The sequence below is a fragment of the Ascaphus truei genome, chromosome 1 (assembly GCF_040206685.1).
Source record: "Ascaphus truei isolate aAscTru1 chromosome 1, aAscTru1.hap1, whole genome shotgun sequence".
In the NCBI taxonomy this organism is placed as follows: Eukaryota; Metazoa; Chordata; class Amphibia; order Anura; family Ascaphidae; genus Ascaphus; species Ascaphus truei.
This window is the reverse complement of record NC_134483.1, coordinates 475,113,508-475,128,220: the sequence shown is the minus strand read 5'-3', so window position 1 is coordinate 475,128,220 and position 14,713 is coordinate 475,113,508. Positions and strand designations below refer to the sequence as shown.

General features: G+C 49.5%; 1 protein-coding gene across 15 annotated transcripts in view; it reads right to left on the bottom strand.

Moving 5' to 3' along the window:
- Positions 1–14,713, bottom strand: part of APBB2 (amyloid beta precursor protein binding family B member 2) — a 457,842-nt gene that overhangs the window by 405,083 nt on the left and 38,046 nt on the right. For 13 of the 15 annotated variants that reach the window (XM_075567401.1, XM_075567410.1, XM_075567440.1 and 10 more), the window contains exon 1: positions 5,402–5,522. The exons of 1 other annotated variant lie outside the window; for it this stretch is intronic. The gene's annotated coding sequence lies outside the window, so the exon portion shown is untranslated. Of the gene's footprint in view, positions 1–5,250; positions 5,523–14,713 lie in introns of those variants that run through there. One more of the 15 variants, XM_075567334.1, reaches the window with a different exon arrangement.

Here is a 14,713-nt window from a genome sequence, read left to right as displayed (position 1 = left end):
TAATGGGCAAATGCATTATTATCCATATGTGGATAATAGTAATTTTGCCCATTACTGTAGTGTATGTGTTAGGGGGTGTGGGTATTTTTTATAGTATTGTTTATTTTTTGGGGGCACACCATTGGTACTGCAGGCCCGCGGACGGCCGCGGGGACCCCCGGACGCCCGCGGGGACCCCCACGGGGACCCCCGTAGTCCCGCGGGGATCACCCAGGGACCCCCGCGGGGTCAGCCGGGGACATCCGCGGGCCTGTTGTATGGATGGTGTGCCTGCAAAAAGGTAAACAAAGAAATATTTTCTAAGTCCAGCTCCTTTTGTGCCTGCCTCTAGCTGGCGCGTTTGTTAGGCGCGTTTTTTAAGGCTGATTCACTTAGCGCTGCTTAGTGAATCTCCTGTACTGGCAAAAAGCAACGCAATAGCCTGATCGTGCGCATTTTGCGCCGAGGGCTGAAAAAAGCCTTTTTAAGAGCGATAAAGCGCAGTTATCACTGCATAGTGAATCTCACTGCAGCCTTATCGGTCTTAAAGGGTACTTTGCGCTCTTAAAGCCACTTAACGGAGCTTAGTGAATCGGCCCCAACCTGTCTTAATAACGATTTCAAAACTGGGGCTTATTTTTTATCAGATCAGCAATTGCAAAACGGTAACTTTGCAAAACTTAATTTAAAGAAGTCAAGTCTAATATCGGGTAAAAGAAAGTCTGAGGATCAAATGATGTATGAAGGTTTTGGATACGGAAATATTTTTTCTTTAAAAGTTGCCTCAAGAGTTAGGCTAAGGTCCCGTTGCACGCGTCCGCACGGCTGGCTTGCTTGCCGGCGGCGCGTGCAACTCGCTGTACCGCGATCTGCGGTCTACAGGCTGCTTTTCTCGGAGCGGGGGGGGCGTGGCCAAACGGGTCGGGGGGGGGCGCGGCCATGACGTGAGGGGCCGGAGCGGGAGGTGGGCGGGAGTGGGAGGATTGACAGGGAGGGGGGTGCGTGGCTTGAGCGGAGGGACCCGCTACTCTTCCCCCCCCTCCCTCCTCGGGCTGCCACGGGCTGCAGGTAAGTAAAAAAAACACACACACGCAGGCACTCATACATACATACATACACACACACACACAGGCAGGCACTCACGCACTCATACACACACACACACACACACACACACACGCAGGCACTCATACATACATACATACACACACACACACACACAGGCAGGCACTCACGCACTCATACACACACACACACACACACACACACACAGACAGAGACAGGCACGCACGCACTCATACACACACACACAGACAGAGACAGGCACGCACACAGACAGGCACACACATACACACACACAGGCAGGCACGCACGCACTCAGACACACACACAGAGAGGCACTCACGCTGCTTTCACTCCACACTCCTCCCCGCTCCCCGAAGCCTCTCCTCCTCCCGCAGCCTCCCCTCCCCATTGGCTCACAGCCACACCACGTGACGCGTCAACGCTAGGAAACACCATTCTGTGGTGTCTCCAGCGGCTGACGCGCGACAGCGTGTAGTCAGCTGTGCAGCCAGTGGGGACCGGGACCGGCTCGCGAAGATTCCCCTGCTGGTGGGGAACTCGCTACATTGCCGCCCGCGCCAACGAGCGCAGCGGGTCCCAGGCCTAAGATTGAATTAAAATCAATGGCACTGCTGATAATATAAATGACATAGATTGTCTTCTAATTAGTGGGAATTACAGTCCCTCCATGGCAAAGGTGTACTAAGCATAGTGGCATGTTTAATAGTAGATACTGTACGTGCGTAATTGCCATTTTTCTGTTCACAATTTATTTATTTTTTTGCAAATTTTCTTTTGCACTTTTTATGAGCGTAGTAAACACAAAGAAAACAAATAAAACGTTACAAAAGACAAACGATAATCAAAATGCTCAATAAGGGTACATTAGGGCAATGTACTTTACTGTACAGGCTAATGCCAGAAGAGGCATTTGAGCCATCTAATTGCCATCTACGGAGTTTGGATTTTAACTGTATGTTGAAATTTCTTTAGTATAATTTTTTTTTTTAAGACTACAGTAGTTACCGACACCAAAGCCCTTTTTTCCATATACTGTATGAACCCTATAGGTGGGCGTTGCTGCTCGGTGCTGATGCAGACAGAGGCTTGATTCGCTCTTGCGTGGGGTCGAGAAAAAATTATTTGTAGACAGGAATCATGGAGTACTTTTTCTTTACAGAAATATTAGTAGATACATGTAGGTGGCAGAGGCTTGGGATAGACAACTGGAAATCTAACATAGATAACAAATTTCAGGAGAAGTCATATGGAGTTCTACTGTGATATTGCTGCATTCAAATCAATAGGAGATTCCGTGTGATAGTGTCCCGATTGTTACTATCGCAGTTTAATGACTAACCCCATAGATTGTGGTAAGCCTGATTTTGTAGCAAAAGGTAAAAATGGCAGACTGGGTGGGTCAAATGATCCGTATCAGTTTCTATAATGCATCATTCTATTCTAGTTGTGGCATAGAAAGCCCAAACTGATCAGTCTTACATAGATCAGTCTTACATACAAGTCTCACTGATGCTTAGAAGTTGACAAAGAAATGATGGGGCGTATTCAAAATGCGTTTAACTCAATAGGAAATTCCAGCTGATTGCAGTGCAATTGGCTCTTTCACAGACTATTAAATAAGTCCTTATATATGCTACACTCATATAAAATCGACCCGGGGTATTTATCCCTGTTAATTAACCCCTTCACTGTCGGAGGGAAGAGCAACGATTGACAAAGTATTGCAGATCTCTCCGGCAGTAGAAGGGTTGGATATTCATTCCGTGAAACAGCGCTTAGCAAAAACACGCAATGTTTAGGATCTCTTGCCACATGATTTGATGCTTCGTGTTTCTGCTAATTAGATTTTCACACGTTTTATGGTTCACTATTTTTGCTTAAAAAGGATTCTTTCATATTTCAGACTGATTGCTCTGTGCAGTGGAACATGGTGGTACTTTACAAATATAAGATCGTCATTATAGTAACTTAACTCGACAGGGGGACATCTTGCTATTTCTCTTGAAATTTCACACAAAATAATGGAGGGCACAGTCAGAATCTCCAGAGAACCCCAACAGTTTCCCCAGGATTTTCTTACAATTTCTGCGTTATGGCAAGTGCACAGTGTTCTCATATAGGATTAGTTCCTAGCAGACTCTGATTTGATTATGCTTCACAGGGCACACGTAATGTCCAATTAACTCACAGTTGGAATTAAAAGGAATTAAAATCGATAGCTTCCTGCGAAAACCAGAGATCAAAAGTGGGTCCCTAGGGATTTCTATTAAAACCTGCATAATCTTCCTCTACTGGGTACATCCGACAACCACACAAAACACTGCCTATAAAAAAAAAAAACATTTTCAGGTTAACCCTGCTTGTTCTTTTTCAAAATAAAAATTGCCTTAAATCCAGTGTTGTAATGATGTGTCTGCATTGAAAGGTGCAAATCGCTAGAAAATAGTTGGAGAACAATACAGGAAAGCATAATTCTCTAGTGTTTAATATTTCAACATCATTCTTTTATATGCACCCTAAAAAGCGTGGCTATCATTCTTCATGACTTTGCAACATCTGCATGTCCATCTACCAGCTCTCAAGAGACTCAAACGTGACAGGAGAAGCTTTTCAAGTAGACTGAATTTCATCAGGAAATTTGTCTACTCGTTAAACTGCATCTCAGATCCATCATTTCCAAAGGCCTTTCACTCATTTAGCATGTACATGAGACGATTTGCATTCGTGTTCAGGATAATGTGATATCCTTTCAAGCAGAGAACCTTTCACCTTTGGCATTGGTGTGTGATAACCTGTTAGATTTATTTGTCATATTTGTGCCATATTTACGTAGTGGACTTTAATCTCCCATTGTACTACACTGCTAAATATGTTAGTGCCTTATACCGCAAATACTTGTTATCACCTACGCCTAGATGTCAGCTACAGTACCAAACAAAATTCTTGTCATCTACCTATGCTTATCAGGTACTTCCCCTTTTTCTATTTTAGCTCCTTTTCTGTATGTTGAAAAATATATATATTTGCTATTGCTATTTGCTAATATATGTTATTGATAAGAGTTTTCATACAGTATATTAAACCCAGGGGTGGCCAACACCAGTTCTCAAGGGCCACCAACAGCCCAGGTTTTTAGGGTGGCTCAATCAGTGGCTCAGTCATTATCTCTGAGACACTGACTGAGCCACTTGTGCTAAAGCAAGGATATCCTGAAAACCTGACGTGTTGGTGGCCCTTGAGGGTTGGATTTGGCCAACTCTGCATTAACCCTTTTAGTGGCCTGCTATACAGGGGATAAACCCTTGTCTCAGATCCCCCCAGCATGGAAGAGGGGAAAACAGAGCAGATGCAGGTCTAGATGTTCAAGGCTCTGTGTGGATCTTCTTACGAAATCATGTACTACTTTCATGCTCTCTCCCAGCCCTGGAGGCTATACATTCCTGCCATTGAAGATTCAGCTACTTCCAAAAGCTGTGCAACCACAGCACCTAAAGTAAGGCAGTGAAATAGCAGCTCAGCTTGGGTGAATGGCACTGCAATGATAACGGATCCGTGGCGGCGGCCGCTGTGTAAGTCACGAACTCTACTGCAATAATACATACTGTATGTGCTTTGGGAAGCAACTAGTCTGCCACACAAGGCACGCACTGAGCATTTTAAAGGTGACAAGGTTTTTAACTGTGATTCTCTTGTGACAAATACAATGAATAGGTATAAATATATATATATATATATATATATATATACACATACACATACACATATATACACACACATATACACATATACATACGGAAAGAAAGTTGTAAAAAAATCTGCGCTATCAGGAAGATAACATCTGAGTTTGAAGCCACAAGAAACCAAAATGCTAACTATCATTTATTTATAAGGCACCGACATATTCCGCACTACAACAAAAAGTTAAAGACAACAACATACATATGACAGACAGATATAACAATTTAACCCATGGTGATACAAAAAGGAAGGGAGGTCACTGCTCACAAGAGCTGAAAAGATGTACGTTGCGATGAAGAAGCATGGAGCAAAGAGAGGTATAGGTGACACCATGCAAACAGGGCTGTATGTCAGTAACGAATGGTAAAATGGTATGGTCGCACAACATACCATATCCTAGTCACAGACAGGCAAAGAAACCTCAGTACCACAGTACATTCTCCTTACCCAGAGCCCCCACTGCCTGCTGCTGCATTCCAGAACCTCAGCCCTTAATACTGCGACGATACAGTGAAACAATTGGAATGTTTTTCAGAGCCAAGTAAAAATCCAGTTTGTCGTTCACGTCAATAGTGCAGAACAAGCCCAGCTCACTTACATAGCCCGTGTGCCGCTGCTGTCACTGTTCCATCCACTGCTGACTGACTGCTTGCCTGTTCTCACTCGCACCCACACAAGAAGCTCTAGCCTCAGCAGCCGGAAGCTAATTCCTGCTCTCAGCTCTCAACTCAGGAAATAATTCCCGGCCCCTCCTTCTCTCTTCCCTACTTCTTGTTTGGAATGAATGGACCATACAATATGATCAAAGGTTCTTAGCGCCATCTACTGTATGTTGTGCACATCTGCTTTGCCAGCTAACAGTATAAACTCTTTGCCTCCTCTTTTCCAGCTCAATGTCTTCGCCTTTCTGGAGTAGAATTCAGTTCCATTGAAATGAATGGGACTAATATTTTGCCTATCACAAGCAAAATGGCTTCATAGCCCTTGTGATCATTTTGCAAACACTCGGCTAGATTCACTAAAAGTTAATATAGCTGCATTAATAAACTGTAGCCGTGACCCCTGATTCACCCCAAAGAGCGGGAGGTTGCGTTTGCAAATAGTAGTTGCAAAAGCCCGCGAAGGAGGAGAGTGCATTTGGCGGGAGAAAGCAGTCCCTTGACCCAGCAGCCCTGTGGGGAGGGTCAGATGAGAGAGTCTAGCCAATGGGCGGAGGAGGGGCCAGAGATATAGGCAGTGGTTGCGCGCACGTGGAGTAAGAGCTGATTGGAGAGGAGAGGAGACGGAGCGTCTGTGAGGGGAGGTTGAACCGCCCCGGCACAGGCCAGGTGCCCCAGGCCCAGTTAGCCCTGAGTCACCTTAGAGACAAGCTGAGCTAGGGATCGCCTGAGTGAGGTTCCTGTCCCCCTAGTAACTGTAAGTTTTGACCAGGACTATACTGTCGAGAGGGAGGTCTGGGCACCGGAGTGCTCGGCAGGTATTTCATCAAGTGCACCAACGGTACCATTCATTCACCCGAGACATAGTGGCTGCGCAGTCACCCATACACACACATAGGGCCTGCTGTGAGCGGGAGGACTAATCCGTAAGGATCGGACACGGGGTGCGCTCACCCGGTGGCCGGTGTGGGGGTTATTGTTGGCGTCCGCCGTGGCGCTAGGTATGTTGACTTCCGCCGTGGCGTGTTATATAACGTATACACCTACATAGGAATGTTATGGCATGTAATGTACTGTGAGTTTGATCTGCAAGTAAAAGAGATTGGTTTTAGAACTTGGCTGTGTAAGTGTAATTCTTGCATATACGTCCTAAGAAGACCCACTCCCCCTTTGGCGGGAGCTGTCGCAGGTGGAGGCGCTGCACCCGTTATAAATGTTGCACGCACCCCAGGCTCTCTGTGGCAGAGACTTAGGCCCTGTGAGCCAGCAGGTAATACAGCACATAGTAGCAGCTTGCTAGTGATAGGAAGCAGGGCTACATTTGGAGGCGCTGCTGAGAGTTCAGACCTGGGGTGCCCCTCGAACCTAAATTGTGATCACCATGGCTTTGCCCACCCGTCACGAGATACGAGACTGGGCCCGTCAAGTACGCACGCCTACTCGTCGCGCCGTAGCGCTGGCCCGAGTGCCCATGGCCTTACCCTTAGAGACTTTACAGATGGCCTTGCGACAACTCCCGGGTTTTGCCAAAGCTCGCATGGTAGATGTAATGGTAGATCACGACTCCAAGTGGAATACCTTACTTGTGGACTGTCGGCGTAACCTGTTAGCGCTCGAACCTGCCGTTCCGCAATCTCTGGTCTTGCCTGATGCACCGCCTGGCGGTAGTCCTTTTGTTTACCCCCTCCGAGATCCCCTCGTACGTCTGTTGGATGAGAACGACCACACCCTCCCTTTGATTCACTATGCCGCAAGTGAGGTCGGTAGTTGCCGATCCGTGTCCAGTGACCCGGGATCCAGCGCCTCCGTTGAGGCTGGAGTGAGTAGTAATATGCTGCAAAAACTAAATGACAAGATAGTCCAGTTATCTAGTCCCCCCAGTTTGCTGCCGCTAGTCGAAGCGCTTACCTTAGCCACCCACGCCCAGAACTACCGAAAGCTAAAAGCCTTCTCGGGGACCCTCCCTGTGCCTACCGGGGAAGATGGGGTAGAAACGTGGAAAGAGCACACGCGGGGGGTAATGGAAGAGTGGTCGTGCACCGATGCAGTAAAAAGACAGAGACTCATGGAGTGCCTGCGGCCCCCAGCGGCCACTCTGATCAGTATACACCGCGAACAGCACCCCGATCTAACCTCTCGCTTGATGATAGAGTTCCTGGCCGAAGCCTATAGCGCGAAAGAGGATGACGGGGAGTTGTGGGCCAAGTACTATGCCATAAACCAGAAGGAGGGGGAAGAGCTGTCCGCCTATATACACCATGTGCAAATATCTCTTGGGCCGCTGCTGCATTATAAATATGTGCTACCCTCCCAGATGAATGAGTATCTCCGGAAGCAGTACCTCCGCGGATCCAGTCCTTCTCACCCAATAGCCAGCATGATTCGTGATCACCTCACCAGGGCCCCCCCCCCCCCTTCGTTCATCCAACTACTGCAACAGGTGAAGGAACACAGGCAAAAGGGTGATCTTTTATGGCGCTGAGGTGAGGTAATAGAAGGATATGCTTGTGATTTCTTCTGTTGAGCTGTGACCTCAGGAAAAGGAGAGAGAAAAAGACAAAACATGCAGGAAGCCTGCAATGGTGTATTACCCAAGGGATAACAAAAATATAATGAAGGAGCAGTTTATTACAAAGTTAAAATAACCATGGATGACAATAAATGAACATGAATATAATATAAAAATAATTAAAATGCTTGGAAATAGATGAACAATGGACAAGTGCCTAAGCACTATCCACAATCTTCCACTTTGGAACTTAGTCCAAGATTTCTTTCTTTGCTCCGCCTGGTTAAAATTGAAAACCTACTCACCAGACGTGAATAGGAAATAAGCACTTGGTTTTTGGTCTTTGCCGTTGAGATCGCCGCTCGCCTGGTGGTATTCCCGTCTCTGCAGCCGGGGATCAGGTTCTGTGCTCCTACGTGGATTACTTCCTGGAATGCACATGATCCGTCACGAAGAGAGACACTATTAGAGCTTTCGAAACGCGTTGGAAGGTTGTTTGGCACCGTTGAGCCACCGTAGCAGAGGACAAACACTGGTGACGTCATCCAACTCTGGGTAGAAGATACCAGAACTATCTTTTCAAGGCAGCTCCAGGACTACCAATCGGACATTGTATCTAAGGTTTTTATTGTTGTTTGCATAAGCGCTGATTACACACCTTTTTTTTCACCTATAGGTGAAGGAACACGATACGCATCTAATGCTACACTCCCCTCCGAGGCCGAAAGCTAGCAGTAGCACTAAATCTAAAGGAAGTACGGAAAAGAAAGAGGAATCACCGGACCAGCCGGGCTCCGAGAAACCGCCTTTCGCGGGACGGTCGTCCCCTCCGCCTGATCGCCGGGCTACCCCCAGAGATATGTCCTGCTACAAGTGCGGGAAGCGGGGGCATCTATCCTACGATTGCCGCCTGGGCACTTCTCGACCCCGGAGCCCCTCACCCCAGAAGTTCCCGTCCCAGGCTATGGTCTGCAGGGTGTATGCGACGGATGCCGACACAGACGGGACCCCGTCCGGAGGGGCCGAGCCGATATAAGATGGTAGTCGGGTGGGACCGGTAGCATTGATCCGGGTTTTAGTGGATGGAATCTACTCTTCTGCACTACTAGACACCGGATCCCAGTTCACCATCATATACCGAGGGTTCTATGATCGTCATCTTCAAAAGCGTCCGCTGCGACCGGCGGACCACATCAAGGTACGCGGGCTAGGCAACGACAACTACCCCATCGACGGGTTAGTGACCGTGGATCTGGAAATACAACAGCTCAACACGGGAAAATCTCACCCCATGAAGGTGGACGCCTTGGTGTGTCCGGAACCCCGAGACACCCCCAAGTACCCTATTATCCTCGGTACCAATGCTGATATTGTACAAGCGGTCATCCGGGTCTATCTACACGAGACTAAAGAGCTCCCCATGTCCAGCCTACAGCTGCAATTGGTTCAATCCGACCCAGCCCAGCCTTCCCCTCCTTCAGATGACTACGGGCTCTTGTTCTGTGGACGGAAGAGGTGGATGAAGCTTTTCCCCGGAGAAACGCAAAGAATTTCCGCTTGGTGTGCTTATGCGGAGCGCCTAGCCGAAGACCAGCAATTCTCACTAGAGAATACCCCGGGGAGGATGTGAGGCGAGGGTATCGGCTCATACCCGAATTCCGCCATTGGCGGGGCGCCATTCCTAGATGAATTGATGTGATGGTGCAGAATCTATCGCCCTTCCCCCTGGCCATCGATGTGGGACAACGGATAGGAAGAATCTATCCTGTTAGTTCAGTGGAAGAAGCCGTGCAAGTAAACACGACCCGAGTGGAAGAAACAGGGGCGGCCCTGGACTTCGATTTTGGGTCGTCCAAATTGCCTGGAGCCTGGAAGGAATGGTTACGGGTGCATCTGGAACAGAGACGATCCGTATTCTCTACCGGGGAGATGGATGTGGGGTGTAGTCGCAACGCCCAGCACACCATTCGCATGATGGATGAAAAGCCCTTCAGAGAGCGTTCTCGCCGACTTGCTCCCAGGGATGTGGAGGATGTGAGGGCCGCTATCAATGACATGGAAGCCGCCGGGATTGTCACAGAATCCCGAAGCCCCTGGGGGGTGGGGGGGGGAGGGAGGGGGGTGGGGGGGGTGACGGTACATTTCAAACAATACAGGCATTTCACGTTTTTGTATGTTGCGTCTGTTATACCACTCTATACAATAAGTTTACTATATACTGTTTGGAGATCGGCGAAGATACATTTAGCTTTCTTATATACATTTGCTTCCTCTGGATGTTGTTCTTTCCTCCATTATCTTTGTATTTAAGTGGGGTTCTAGAAGGGGTTGCTGATCAGGGTAAGGTGGGGGGGGGAGGGAGGGGAGGGGGGGAGGAAGGGAGGGATGGAGGGGGAGGGGGGGGAGGGGAGGGGGGGGTTAGGGGGGAGGAGGGGAGGGAGGGGGGGAGAGGGGGGGGAGAGAAGGGGGGGGAAGTATATGGGAAGGCATGGGGGCATTTCACACATTGCATACACTTCTCGACTTTTGTATAGTACCGTTATCATGCATTTCTATGTCATATTTGTGTTGTAGGCAGTTTGGCAATCGGTGGATTTGCTAATAAAGGTGTGGGGGGGAGAGGGGGGGAGAGGGGGGGGAGGAAGGGAGGGTGGCTGGGGACATTTTTCATACTGCGTCGTGTATATTCAGCTTACAGTCTTGTAATTTTATTGGGTATTGAGCAGGTTAGTGGGCCATGAGCTTGTATATGTCAGTTCCATATGCTGTGATCTTGGGTTTTGGGGGTATGGGGGCGGGTGGGGGCTTGGAGGGGGGGGCAGGGACCAGGGGGGACCAGGGGGGGGTGTATGGAGGTGTGTGGGGGGGAGGGGGTATGTGTGAGGGAGGGGGGGAAAGGAGGGGGGGAGGGGGGGCTATGTGGGTTGAGGCAGAAACAGGGGGGGGGGGGGGGTCGCAAGGCACCTTCTGTGGTATAACATTTTATTATGTTACTCACGGCCTCCAGGGCACCAACATCAACTTATGATTTTGCGTCCCTTAAGTCAAACAAGGTGGACCGGCTCCTCGGGGCCTCAGTTGTCCTCCGTCTCTCGAGTTGGTGAATTTTGGTTGAGTCGGGATCTGCGGCTTACTCGTTGATGGGCCGTATCCCCCCCCCTCCCCCGCGGGCCAGAAAGTCCGTCCCGCGGAATCGGGGAGACCGGCAGGAGGAGGGGGGGCGAACACCCCCGTGGCCGGGCCAAAAAGACCGGAGGTCGGGGCAGGGGGAAGCAAGGCCGAGGACCAGGCTCTCCCCGCGCACCGGCAGTGGAAAATCAACGATCCCGTTACATCAGGTCGAGTCGGATGGATGCCAGGTTTTCCAGGCGGCTGGCGGGATCAACTCTTGTGTCATCGCGGGAGTAGGTGACTTGCGGTCCAGTGTGGAGAGCGGTGTTCTGTGTCAGCTTGCTCGGGAGATCGGCGGCTCATTTCCAGGTACAGCTCTGGTCCGGTGGGGTGCTTTCAAAGGTGGTTATGGGTCCTCCCTCTCCCTCGGGATCATGCAGGGGGGTTTGTTCGGGTGCGGTGGCGGCGGTTACTGTTTGTCCCTGGAGTGCTGGGCCGCGATCCTCTCAGATGTTCGGGGAGGGTCTCCTGCTGCGTCTTCAGAGGGCAGGTTGCCTGATAGCCATGTTTGTGGAGGGGTTAGGCCCAAGGCCTTTGCAAATGGGGCCATATCCGCGGGATACTTCATGGATAGGAACTTTCCATTTTTGTTCACCGAGAGTTTAAATGGAAAGCCCCACCTGTACTGTACTCTTTTTTCACGGAGCAAGTTAGTCAGCGGCTTTAGCTCCCGTCTGCGGTCTCTTGTTGCTTTTGACAAGTCGTTGTAGACTTGTAGGGTCTCGTTTTGGAAAGTTATTTCTCCTATGTCTCGGCATGCTGAAATAATTTTCTCTTTGGAGGTGTATTTGTGCATTTTTATTATAACATCCCTCCTCCGTTTTGGGTCATCTGACTTGGGTCCTAATGCACGATGAGCCCTGTCCATCTCCAGTTCTTTCTCCTCCAGCTCCCCGCACACCAGGTTGAAGAACTCTAGGAGGTAAGGCCGGATCTGTTCTTGTGTGACTGACTCTGGAACATTCCTAATTCGAATGTTCTGTCGCCGGTCACGATTTTCTTGTTCCTCCATACCTTCTTTGAAGAGGGAGATCTCCTCACCCAGGCGGCTGATCTCTTCTTCTGCCTCTCTTTGCCTTTGTAGAGATTCGGTGAGCTTGTTCTCTAGGGTGGTAGTCTTTTCTGTCAGCCCTGAGATCTCCTTCCTTATGTCGCTCACTGCAGACCGCAGTTCCGTTTGGAAGGAGGTTTTGAGAGTAGCAGCCATTCCAGCCAGTAGTTCCTCCAAGTATGCCCTGGTTATTGTCTGTTCTGGGCTTGTAGAGGGACTTTCTCTCGGCTGGGTCTTTTTCCCAGATTGGGAGGTGGCGCCATGCGGTCCGCCGCCATCTTGGGGATTCATGGTGCTTTCTCTCCCTCGCTGAGCCGGCGAGAAATATCTGGAAACAGTTTGGTTGTTCGTTTTTTTTGCTTTGGACATTCCCCTTCTGTTTACCTATCCGAGGGGGTAAGTTTAGTCCGGAATTTTAAGGCTTAAATGTGGGGTTTTTCGCTTTATTACACGCGGGTCTCTGGAGCTCCTCTAGCAGCCGTCCATACCGGGTGATGTCACCGGAAGTCCCCCCAGGGACGGGACTTTGAAAGTAAACTAATAAAAGAATTGCTGAACCTCTTGCACATTAAAAAGTCCCGTACGACCCCTTACCACCCAGAATGGGATGCTTTACCCAAAAGTTTCAATCGCACTCTGCTGGACATGCTGGACACGCTAACGGGTGTGGCATCGCAATCATCTGCTCCCTATTCCATTAATTGAAGAAGGAGACTTAGAGTGGCCTACATCTCCCCTGAGTGGGGAACTGTCATCAGGACAGGAAAGTCTGGAAGATCCAAAGGAAGGAACCTCTCAAAGGGGCCTTCCGGCCATGGAGGCATCTCCCGGAGGAGCTACGGGCAAAGAGCCCCTTGGCCCCATGACAGAGACACTGACTCCAGTAAGTCCGCCGCTAGATCCCCAGAGCCCGTGGTTTGTGCCACAAAGAGACTTTACAGATATACCCAGCCCCTCAAGGGCCGAGTTGGAAATACCCGATGAGAATTGCTACTTTCCCAAAGAGGTAACGGAAGAGCCAATTCGCAGAAGCCAAAGAGCTGGCCAACCTCCCACGAGGTTGGCTTATGATCAGTTCGGGGCACCCCATTATGAGGCTCAGCAGTGGGCTCGCAGCCGGGTTCAATCAGTGATTATCATGTTCAGTGAAATGTACAAGTTGATAGAGAAACCAATGTATTAGTGTTTTTCATTATATAACTGGTTGTGTTGTTATCATTGTCCAAGCGGGGTCGTTGGAATCCACAGGGGGGAGGATGTAGCCGTGAAACCTGATTCACCCCAAAGAGCGGGAGGTTGCGCTTGCAAATAGTAGTTGCAAAAGCCCGCGAAGGAGGAGAGTGCATTTGGCGGGAGAAAGCAGTCCCTTGACCCAGCAGCCCTGTGGGGAGGGTCAGGTGAGAGAGTCTAGCCAATGGGCGGAGGAGGGGCCAGAGATATAGACAGTGGTTGTGCACACGTGGAGTAAGAGCTGATTGGAGAGGAGAGGAGACAGAGCGTCTGTGAGGGGTGGTTGAACCGCCCCGGCGCACACCAGGTGCCCCAGGCCCAGTTAGCCCTGAGTCACCTTAGAGACAAGCTGAGCTAGGGATCGCCTTAGTAAGGTTCCTGTCCCCCTAGTAACTGTAAGTTTTGACCGGGACTATACTGTCGAGAGGGAGGTCTGGGCTCACACCCTCCCTGGAGTTGCCGGAGTCCGGGTGGGAGCGTCCCGGACCCTAGAGAGAGAGAGAGAGAGAGAGATAGAGCGGTGTCGACGTACAGAGACCCTTTTTGAAGATCGTGGCAGTTCCGAGCACCGGAGTGCTCGGCAGGTATTTCATCAAGTGCACCAACGGTACCATTCATTCACCCGAGACATAGTGGCTGCGCAGTCACCTATACACACACATAGGGCCTGCTGTGAGCGGGAGGACTAATCCGTAAGGATCGGACACGGGTGTGAGGGTTATTGTTGGCGTCCGCCGTGGCGCTAGGTATGTTGACGTCCGCCGTGGCGTGTTATATAACGTATACACCTACATAGGAATGTTATGGCATGTAATGTACTGTGAGTTTGATCTGCAAGTAAAAGAGATTGGTTTTAGAACTTGGCTGTGTAAGTGTAATTCTTGCATATACGTCCTGCGAAGACCCACTCCCCCTTTGGCGGGAGCTGTCGCAGGTGGAGGCGCTGCACCCGTTATAAATGTTGCGCGCACCCCAGGCTCTCCCTGGCAGAGACTTAGGCCCTGTGAGCAAGCAGGTAATACAGCACATAGTAGCAGCTTGCTAGTGATAGGAAGCAGGGCTACAAAACAATGGAATTTTAGTGATATTAGGAATTTATGCTGTATCCACCAACAATTATTTATTCATAAATGTGTTGCTAAATGAATATTTTCCAAGAGTCACCTGTACATTACTTTAGGCCACCTGTTTCACAGTGACAATCTTCTATAAAAGCACTTGTATTCAGCCTGGCCCAAAGGGGTATGGGCAACAAAAGAGGTGCCAAACTGGGCACGGTGCAATTTTTAA